Genomic DNA, 10,429 nt, shown 5'->3' on the forward strand with positions numbered 1-10,429 from the left:
CTGTCTCAGTTACTCTTCTCTCGTTGCTGGGACAAATATCCAACACTCAAAATTAGGGAAGGAAAGGTTTATTTAGCTCATAGCTATTGGAGGTTTCAGTCCATTCTTGGCTGGCTCCAAGGCAGGGTGGCACATGGCAGAGAACAACCTTTCATGGTGGCAGCAAAGAGCAAGAGCAAAGGGAAGAGCAGCAGCAGCTCAGGCAGCTAGGAACTTCTCTTCCCCCCTTACACTGAAATGCAAATTATCTGCCCCAGGGCAGGTATAGCATCCACACCCACAATACTCAATCACAAACTCCTGAAGGTGCCCCATGACTGCATGATGCTTTGGGGGGACACATATACACAAATTATAACACAAACCAAAACAGACAAAAACCCAAAACCAACAACAACAACATAAAACAGGGGCCAGGGAGATGGCTCAGCAGAATAACGCTTGCCTGGCAAGCGCAAGGGTATGAGTTCAATCCCTGGTTCCTCCAAGAAAAAACAAGATAAAATAAAATAAAAAATAAAAGACTAACACAAAACAAAGAATGGAATGAAATGAGCATAAAAAATAGCAGAGGGGCAAGGGGAAAAGCTCAGTAGAATAAACACTTGCCTGGCAAGTGCAAGGGCCTGAGTTCAATCCCTGGTTCCGAAACAAACAAACAAACAAACAAACAAATAAATAAAAAACAGCAGAGTTTTGCATTCATTAAAGATAAAAGACAGGCTGTGCAGAGTGAGCTTGAGCCAAATGAAAGTAGAAATAAAGGAGAGGAAAAAAATGTATTGTATAGTGTCGGGTGGGCTATCCTGAAGACACACTATAGCCAGTGCTTACTAGGATGGTACACTTATATTTATATTTCCCAGGCTGGTGTCAGGTCCAGGTCATCTTAGCAAAACTCTGCTCCAGTCCTCACAAGAAGCCCTCACGCAGGGCTTTGGGAATGTTTCTGTGCACGGATCCTGGGACTGAACCCCGGAGCCTGCTTTCCCATTCAGTCCTAGCAACAGTGCCCTACCTTCCTGCCTCTGTTTGTGCAACAGCACATGGACACTTCCTATAAACTTGGGCTCCCCTCCAAGTCAGTATTATGCCTGACTTTATGGTCATGTAGAGAGTCATGGCGGAGCTTAGTGCATGTTATTACATGCACTCATGTGAGTTAGTTGCTATTTTATTTTATTTTTTAATTTTTTTGGTACTGGGAATCAAACTCAGGACCTCATGCTTGGCAGATAGGTGGTACAGCAATGAGCTAAATCTCCCATACAGTTGCTATTTTATCACCACAAGCGGACTAGTGTTCACTTTGTAATCTTGTCCTTTTGCATATTTCTCTGTTTACAGTAACTCCTTATCTGAGGTCTTGCTTCTGTGGTTTCTGTTTTTCATAGTCAAATGTGCCAACACAGGAGTTAAGATTCTATCAGGCAGTAAGGACAGCAGCCCCAAAATAGAGTTGGGAAGCTCAAAATGGAGTCTCCTGACTTACTGCCTTCCAGGGAGCTTATGAAACATCTGTCAGGTGCCCTTTGGTGACCTTGGTACAGGGAGAAAAACTGGTCTCCAGTGGGTGGCCTCCAAACGATATAGGAAACCTCCAAATGACATAGGGAAAAGCGATCTCCCGACCTGACCTGGACGAGTTTGTGTTCTCTAAATTTGAAGAATGAATTTTAGGAACAAACAGAGATTTTGAGCAGAATATATTTATTGAGATAAAGAAAGCTTCTGTCCAAGAGAGGGACAGGAGGGGACCTGAGGGGGTAGTTCCCAGGGAAGTTGTCTCTTCCAGGGACTTTTATAGAGGAAAACCATGTGGTGAGGCGGGTCTAAGGTAATGGAGAGGACATGGGAACTTGCTTAGTTGGGCATGAGGTAGGACAAAACTATGGTCAACCAAAGAGATTACAAGCACCATTGTTCAGGTAAAATTGATTAAATCCAGTATCAAATGGGAAAGCAAGTCACTTAGCAAATGGGCATGAATAGGGGACAGGGGGTTGGGCTAGTGACTCATTTGGGCTCTTTCAAGCTGATTGATACTATTTAGGATACCAATCCCTAGTGCCCATCCCTAGAGAAGTGTGTAGCTGTGCTTCCTCTTTTTGTCTTGGTCTTGAGGTGTGGCCCATATGGGAGTGTCTCTCTCTTCCAAGTTGCAAAGTCACCTTGTCTTCCATCTTGTCTCCTTGAGGGCCTGACCCTGTCTAATTACCTATAATATTTCTGTCTAACTTGGCTGCCTACCACAACCTGAGAACTCCCCAGAGAATGAGCCAGTGGGCCCTTGGCTCAAGGTTGCCTGGACCCTGCAGGGGCACGGTGTGAACATGGCACAGATGAGACCCTGCAAAATATGCAGTCTCCTATAGTGTAGAGATCGTGTCACTTGCACGATGGCCCCAGCTTCCTTCGAGCCCGTAAACCCCTGGAGACAGAGCCTTCAGGAGTAACCAAACTCAGCAATGTAGCAGGATACAAAATCAGTACACACAAATCAATAGTGTTTCTGTAAATCAATAAATGAACTCTTTGAGAAATAAATTAAGAAAGTAATATCATTCATTATAACATCAAGAAAAAGTAAATACTTAGCAATTAGCCTAACCAAGGAAGTGCAAGACCTCTGTAATGGAAACTGTAGTACTCTGTTGTAGTGGTTGATACATTGTGTCAACTTGGCTGGGTGGGCCCCAGAATTCCACACCCTGGGCCTTGGGGACCCTGCCCTAGGGGGTGACAGGCCCGTCCCAGAGTGACACAGAACAAAAAGGGGATATAAAGGGGTCGAGGAAGGAGTCAAGGGTCCATTTCCCCAGAGAAACTTCAGTCTTTGCAGTCAGCTTGGACTTCATCTAGATTCCAGCGCAAACACTTCGGCCTCCAGCTTGGATCCTTCAGCTTTCCCTCGCAGACTCTTTAGCTTCTGCCGCAGATTCTTCAGCCTTCTGTTGCAGACCTATCAGCCGACGAATAGAGACTTACACAGAGCACGGCAGTGAGCTTCAGACCTTGGGACTGATTCCTTCAGTCTCAGGTATGCAGATGCTCTCTGCACGCTTCCTCATCTGACTGCAGCTGACCATAGTAAACCAATTTTGTAATTCCTTATACATTGTACATCTTGTGCTATATCTGTTCCTTTATTATATCTGTTCCTCTAGTAAAACCCTAATTCTTCTGTAAAAGGAGAAGGAAAGGGATATTAGAAAATGGAAAGCTGTCTTGTTCCTGGATAGGCAGAGACAATGTAGTCAAAATGGCTTTATTTCCAAATCTGATGTACAAATTTAATGCAATGCTAATAACAATACCAATAGTATTCATCGCAGAACTGGAGAAAACAGTCCTAAAGTCATGTGGAACTAGAAGAGAACCAGAATAACAAAAGCAATCCTGAAAGCAAACAAGAGCAAGATGGGAGACATAAGACTCTCAGACTCAAAGTCAGTAATAAAAATAGTACGATACTGGTGCAAAAACAGACACAAGGGTCAGTGGAACAGAAAAGAGGATGTAAAAACAACCCCAGGCACATATGGCTATTTGATCTTTGACAAAGGGGTTGAAAAAACACATTGAAGGAGCCTGGCGTGACAGCGCATGCTTATAATCTTAGCATTCAAGAGGCTGTGGTAGGAGGATGGCCATGACTTTCAGGCCGGCCTGGACTACATAGTATGACCCTGTCTCAAAAAACAACAAACAAACAAAAGTACAAATGGCCAATCAACACATGAAAATATGTTCAACATCACTGCCCCTTGGAGAAACACAAATTAAAATTGCACTGAGAAAGAATGGCTATTATCAAGAAAAGAAATAATAACAGATACCCAGGAGACTGCAAGGAAGAAGGAAGCCTTACACGCTGTTGGTAAGGATGTAAACCGCAAACTAACACAACCACGATGGAGCTCAGTACGGAGAGTCCTCAAAAAAAAACTAAAACTAGAACTTCCATTTGATCCAGGTATCCATCTTCCAGGTATCCACAATTTGTAACAGCTAAATCATGGAAGTGGCTCATGTGCCTATCCATAGATGGACGGATAAAGAAAATGGGGTATTTAGACTTAATGGAATAGTACTCTTCCACAAGGAAAATAAACTGAGGCATTTGTAAGAAAATGTATGTACCTTGAGACCATAACATTAAGTGAAATAAACCAGACATACAAGCTTAAATATCATGTGATATGAGAGCACCCCCCTAAGAAAAAAGCGAAATAAAGGACAGATAATTAAAAAATAGGAAGAGCTTTCTCATATGGAAAATCATGAGGAGAGTTGGGAGGAGCAGGGGTTCAAAAATTAAGATATGTTATGTACATGTGCCACCTACTCATTAGGAATATAATCATTATGTATTGGAACAGGTACTAATAAAAAGGCTTCAGGACTATCCTTCTCAGGACCTCCTCTGGCTAGTGGGAGGTCTACTTTCCTGGCTTTAGGTCTCAAACTTGTTTGCACCCTACCTCCTTCACCCAAGGTATACTTTTTTATCACTGTGGGACATGACCCTGGCACTCTGGTAATAGGAGTCTGAAAATCTTAAATGGAAAGTTCCAGAAATAACTCATAAATTGCATGAGTTCTAGATGTTGTGACAAAATCTCTTGGCATCTTGCTCTGTCCCACCCAGGATATGAATCATCCCTTTATCCAACATATCCATGATGTAGTAATAGCTGTCTCAGTTATCAGACTTACTGTTGGGGTACTGTTGTACTTGTGTTACAGTGGTCCTTATATAGCAATCTATGATGCAGTGTCACATCATTTACCTTTCTTCATTCCATTAAGGATATGTTGTAACATCTTACATCATCATTGTAAGAAGGGTAAACACAGGGCTGGCGGTAGTACACTTGTACACTGGGATCCCAATACTTGGGAGGCTGAGGAAGGATTTAGGTTCAAGGACACCTGGATTATATGAGGAAATTACATCTTAAAAAAAGAAGTGAGTAGAGTACACATCAGTGCTCCTGACTCAGCATCCCAAGTGCTGGTAATACAGGTGTGTGCCATCATAATCAGTGACAATAAGATCTTTTTAAGGGACAGCTTGCAATCACATTTATTAGAGTGTGCTTTAATAATTATTTTATTATTGTTGTTGTTAGTTTCTCACTGTGGCTAATATAGAAGCTTCATCTTGGGTACATCTGTATAGGAAAAAGCATAGCATAAATAGCTTTGGTACTATCCAAGTGATATGGTTTATCCCCAGAGAACCCCAAGAGCATGTTCTCAAAGGCAGGGCTTGTGGAAGGTGGGGTTGGCTAGAGAGGAAGAGTCACTGGGCATGCCTGGGAAGGGTGTGCCTCCCTTCCTGGGTCATCGGTTCTCACTCCTTCCTGACTGCCACGATGTGAACAGCTTTCCTTTGCTTAGGCCCTTTCACTGTGCTGCCTACCATGCAAGAACTGAAACCTCTACAAACTTTGAACCAGCAAGGATATGCTGGACAAAGGGTTGGTTCATATCCCAGGTGGGACAGAGCAGGATGCCAGGAGATGTCACCATAATACCTAGAACAGATGCAATTGATGATATCAAACTTTGAAATGAATCTTTCCTTTTTTAAATTGTGGGTATCAGTCCCAGTGATGAGGAAAGTGACTAAGATAGACTTTGGTATCAGAAAAGTAGCATTGAGATAGGAGATCAGGGTAGGGCAAAAGCTGGCTGGGGAAGTAGGCATGACCTGTTTGTTTGTTTTTGGTACTGGGAATTGAACTCAGGACCTTTCGCTTGCTAGGGAGGTGCCATGCTGCTCAGCTATATCCCTGGCTCCATGACCTGTTAATTACATGGTCTGTGACATGTACCTAGAACAGTTCCCAAAGCCCTGCACATGGAGTTCTCACAAGAACTGGAGTCGGTTTTCAATAGGATGGCCTAGACCTGATATTAGCCTGAGATGTGGAATGCAAGCGCTGCCTTTTGTGGTCTGTATGGAGAAGTTCTCATGGGTTTCCTCAAAATTTAGGCAGCATGAGAGGAGACACGGACACCATTAAGACTTTGTGATCCTAACTTTCTATTGTAGCCACCTCGGCCCACTGAAAGATAGCCTTCTTTTTATTTTAAAGAGGGGGAAGAAAAAAGCCAAAAACCAAAGAAAGACTACATTTTTGTTGTTGTTGTTTTTTTTTGAGGAACAGGAACATTTATCCTGTGGCATTGTATGTTGGAAGTCTTTAACCTTCTTTTTTATTTTTACAGGAGGTCATAGCTAACAGTTTTCTTTGATTTTCAGAGGAGACATTTGACTTGGACTTTTCAGCAATGTTAGAGCTGTTAAGACTTTGGTGACTCTTAGAGAGGGACTAGATGCATTTTGCATAAAGAAATATACATGATTTTAGGGGGCCAGGGGCAGAATGTTTTATATCTACATCTCTTCCAAGATCCTCCCATCTTCAGAGGCACGGCTTCTGGAAGGTGGGGTCTGGCTGGAAGAGGTGGGTCCCTGGGGGTGTGACCGAGTTGGATCCCTGGGGGTGTGACCTGGCAGGGCTTCTCATCCTTCCTGCTTCCTTGTTTCTCTCTGCTTCCTGGTCACCATGATGTGAGCAGTTTCGTCTGCACGGGACCATGTACCATTCTGCTGGCCACACAGAGGTTGACAGTGCTCCAGACTGTGAGCTAAACTAAACCTCTCCTCTTTTAAATTATGGTGTCAAGTACTTAGTTCCAGGGATAAGGAAAGTGGCTACGAGACCAAGTTTCTTCGTAGGCTGTATCCCTCTTGGAGCCCTAACTACCTGGTTCTTTACCTGGCCAGCCAGTGCGTCCAATGTCTGATTCCCTTGTTCTCTCTGAAGGTGAACTCTTCTTTACCACTGTAAATGCTTCCCTTTGAGTTTCCTTTGCCACCTATTGTTTCAGTTACTTTCTCATCACTGGGGGAAAATGCTTAAAATTTACAAGTTAAAGAAAGAGATGTTTACTTAGTTCATCATCTGTAGATATTTCATTTCAGTCCCTAGTTGGCTGGCTCCAAGGCATCGAGGGAGGCATGGCAGAGGGGCTGGTGGAGGAGAAGCCGCTCAGGTGAGAGAGGCAGGAAGCAGCAGCAACTAGGGGAGGACCAGGGATGGATAATACCCTTCCAGGAGACGCCCACGGTGACCCACCTCTTCCCTCAGGCTGTGCCTCCCCTTGCCGCACTCGGCTGCACAGCCACCACTGCACTGATCCGGTACTGCACAGCCACGATCCAGTATCACACACTTGTGATTCAGCTACTTCCTTAACACCCCACCTATGCCTGCAGGAGGCTTTGGGGGAGACACCCACATATATGTTGTAACACCTGTCATGTCTGGGTCATTCTAAAGTAGGGTATCTCAAGAGATGTGTAGTTCAATCCTCATGGTTAGTAAGTTAAGATGGAAAGAAAACTGAAATCCCTTTAGCCTCATGCAAAATGAACTTCCCATTTACTTGATTTTACTTGTATGTATGTATGTATTTATGTTTTATTTATTTATGTATGGTTCTGGAGATTCAACCTGCAGACTGAGCTACATTCTAAACCCTTTTTTATTCTGAGACAAAGTCTCACCAAGTCACTGAATTGCCCAACCTGGTCGCAGTGCTGTGATTCTCCTGCCTCAGCCTCCTAGAGTGCTGGGACTCCAGGCATACCTGCTGTTTATATGCACTATTTTTTTTTTTTTGATGTACAGTTCTAGGAAATTTTATCATGCCTGAGGATTTGCACAAACCTTACCTCCCCCAGGATCTAGTCTAGTTCAACATCCAAAGGACCTGTGACATCATCTTGCCATCACACCTGCTTCCTAACCTAAGTCCTCGAAACTGCTGATTTATTTTTTCACCACAATAATTTTGTCACTTCAAAAATACTGCATAACTGGAATCATCCATTATGTAAACTTTTTTTTTTTTTTTTTAGGGAAGGGTCTATAGGTTGTTAAGGGCCTCACTACTAGATCAGACTTGTAGCGGTCTGCCTGTTTACAGCCTCCCAAGAGCTGGGATTGTAGGTCTGTGACACCATACCCAGTCTCAATTGCCATCTCAGTGCACCCTGAGGGGTGGGGCTGGCAGGGTAGGCCCAGGGATCAAACTCCCTGTCCTTGTGCCTCCTTGCAGGCGCTTTAATCCGCTGAGCTATTTGGCCGGCCCTGACTTTGTAAACTTCTGAGACTGGCCTTTTTCACTGAGAATGATACACTTGAGCTCGACCCAGGTTGTATACATTAAAATGCTTCTGCTGCCGAGTAGCATTGCGTTGCATGCTCTACTGCAGTTTATTTCCCTAGTCACCCGATGAAGGACACTGGGATTGCTTCAGTTTTGGGGTGTTGCAAATAAACCTTCCATGAATATCTGCGTGGCATTTCTTTGCGTAAATATGCATTATATGTTCACCTACTTTTGGATGATCATCTTGTGTTTTAAATCATGATTGAAGTTGTATTTATAAAATTATTGGTGTTCTGTGTTCTGGGTAGGTGAGGAAAAAACACAGGTGACTTAATATGTAAGCCATGCATTTAGGCTAAGCAAAGCCAAAGCCAAAAGGTATTGTGACATTTGGTGATACTGGTGATTTGATAGAACTTCCGATCGAGGCAACTGGTGAGAGAACTGAGCTATCATGAAACACATGGCGATACGAAGCGGCCAAACTCAAAGACATTTGCGCGGAAGCATCGGTTCCATCGTCATGTTGTGAAAAATAATTTTGTTCCAGCAGAAAATCATCTACCTCATTATGTTCAAACAATTGTTCATTTAGATTTTTATTGGTTTTGCAGTTTTGTTTTCATTTAATTTGTAAATTTGTTTTAATTTTATGGTTGTGGACCAGTGCATAATCAGCTCAACTGCTTAACAAAACCATGATGGTGTGTGTGATTTAGTTGTGCCAGTGAGCCTGGATAAAGTCAAAATAAAACACAAGTACTGTATACTGTATTTAGAAAAGGGATAGTGGGGGCTGGGAGATAGCTCAGTAGAATAAGTGCTTGCCTGGCAAGCACAGGGTCCTGAGTTTAATCCCCGGTACCACAAAAAAAAAAAAAAAAAAAAAAAAAAAAAAAAAGCTACAGTGAGGGAGAAGGATGCCGTGTTGTATGTTTGCAATAATTTTTTTTTATTTTTAAAAAATGTTTTATTTATTTGGCATATGGTCTTGCTACACAACTCAGACTCCCCAGCGCTGGGATTACAGGTGTGCACCACCATACCTGGGGTGGCACCGCATGCGGTACCAGGGATGGAAACCAGGTCCTTGTGCTTGTCAGGCAGGCATGTAGAGCACTGATCTATATCCTTGGCCTATGTTTGTAATGATTATTACTATTTTAATGTATTTGGTTGTTGCAGGGTCTCACTACGCAGCTCGGACTCCTGGTGATCCGCCCTCTTTCAGCTTCCCCAGTGCTGGGATTACAGGTGTGAGCCACCACGCCTGGACTCTGGCCGGCTCAGCCTGCTCTGGGCATGGGGCTGGCGCCGCATGTGATTGCGGGGATCAAACTGTGGTCCCTGTGCTTGCCTAAGCTTGCCTAAGCAGGTGCGTTAGTCCACCGAGCGATCTCGCCGGCCCCGTTTGTAATTAATAATATAGCTGGTGAGCTGGATCAAGCAGAGGTAAAAATAAAGGTGGTACACACAAATATAGCAGGTCTACTTACCTCTCTTAGAACAGTCTGAGGTGGCAGGAGGGCCAGGAGCAAGGGTCATTCTCTCTAGCTACTCTGTCTTCCCCTAGATCTGGACTTCTCAAACCTTGAAGGGAAGCTGAATCCCTGGAGATCTTGTTAAATGGCAGCACTGACTTCAGCAGGTCCCGGTAGGGGGGCCTCTCGGTTGAGGCCGCTTCCCTGAGTTTTACTTTCACTCCTGTGGCTGGGAGGGGCTTCATTGTTCGTTTCTTTGAGAATATCTAATATTTGCCTGCAAAGCAATCAAAATTGAGTGTGTGTTTGTCTGTTTGTGCTTTAGAAGAAATATAAAAATTTTTAGTGTCTTGTCTTGGCTTATCTTCCCAGTTAGAGTGGAAGTCTTAATTTTTCCCTGGATGCAGGTATTTTGTACTCCAAGTGATGTTTCCTTTAGGAAAAAAATGAGCAACAAAAATTACTGAGAGGAATTAGCAAACTCAATGTATTTTTTCCATTCCATTTTCCATGTCTTTTATCCTCTTTGTAACAGAAGCTTATCAGCGCCTTCTTGTTTTCAGTGATAATATTAATGGTGTTTCATTTTTTTTTTCTGTTTAATCATCTCATTGATTTATTTTTTATTTTTATTTTTTATTTGTTTTCAAAGTTTTGTTGATAAACAGATAGCAATGAGACAGTTTCAAATCAAATTAGAAGTACAGTTTCAACAAATAATACACTGCATATATTCTTCTTAGTGGTTAATTGCT

At 43.1% G+C, this 10,429-nt stretch overlaps 1 pseudogene; it reads right to left on the reverse strand.

Moving 5' to 3' along the window:
- Positions 1-2,854: 2,854 nt before the first annotated feature.
- LOC101583282 overlaps positions 2,855-10,429 on the reverse strand; it is a 71,426-nt pseudogene continuing 63,851 nt past the window's right edge.

The sequence above is a fragment of the Octodon degus genome, unplaced genomic scaffold (genome assembly GCF_000260255.1).
Source record: "Octodon degus isolate 3935 unplaced genomic scaffold, OctDeg1.0 scaffold00086, whole genome shotgun sequence".
NCBI lineage: Eukaryota > Metazoa > Chordata > Mammalia > Rodentia > Octodontidae > Octodon > Octodon degus.